Raw genomic sequence first — 598 nt, 5'->3', positions numbered from 1 at the left:
GAACAGTTTACATTAACGAGTGTTTAACTTTAAAAAAATGCTCAGGTTCCAGCGAACATCTGACCGATCGTCTAACTGAACACACACATCCACATCTGCGAGTGCGTGTATCGAGCAGGCAGCAGCACCTGAGGGTTTCGAGGGCGGTTTCCTCTCAAGCACTGTCAATCGAGGTCTGAGTATTGCAGACCCCACAGCGAAGCCGGGCCGCTCCTTCCATCGCAGACTTACACGGCTGCTGGCAGGCGTTTCTTCTCTCCTTTGTAGATAGGCTTTTGGCTCTGACGTGGCTGTTGCAGGTGAGCTCTTTCATTCCCTCCTCCGTTTGCTGGTTTTGTGGAGATACAGGCTAAGGGCATGAGGTTGAGACTGCACAAAATCGTTGTCTTTCACGGGGATGTTTGCTGTAGCTAGCAAAACTTGATTGTACTGCTGTGGTAAAAAAAAAACATGTCTCTAGGTAACCTACATAACATTAATCCATTTGCCTTTCTTGGTTTGAGTAGACGGCATATAATAAAATAGTGAAAACTATAAGGGAGAAATATAAACTCAGTAGAACTGTAACTGTAATGCTTAGATTAAAACCATTACTATC

The sequence above is a fragment of the Penaeus monodon genome, chromosome 25 (assembly GCF_015228065.2).
Source record: "Penaeus monodon isolate SGIC_2016 chromosome 25, NSTDA_Pmon_1, whole genome shotgun sequence".
Lineage (NCBI taxonomy): Eukaryota > Metazoa > Arthropoda > Malacostraca > Decapoda > Penaeidae > Penaeus > Penaeus monodon.
The sequence above is the reverse complement of the archived record's forward strand: the minus strand, read 5'-3'. Positions refer to the sequence as shown.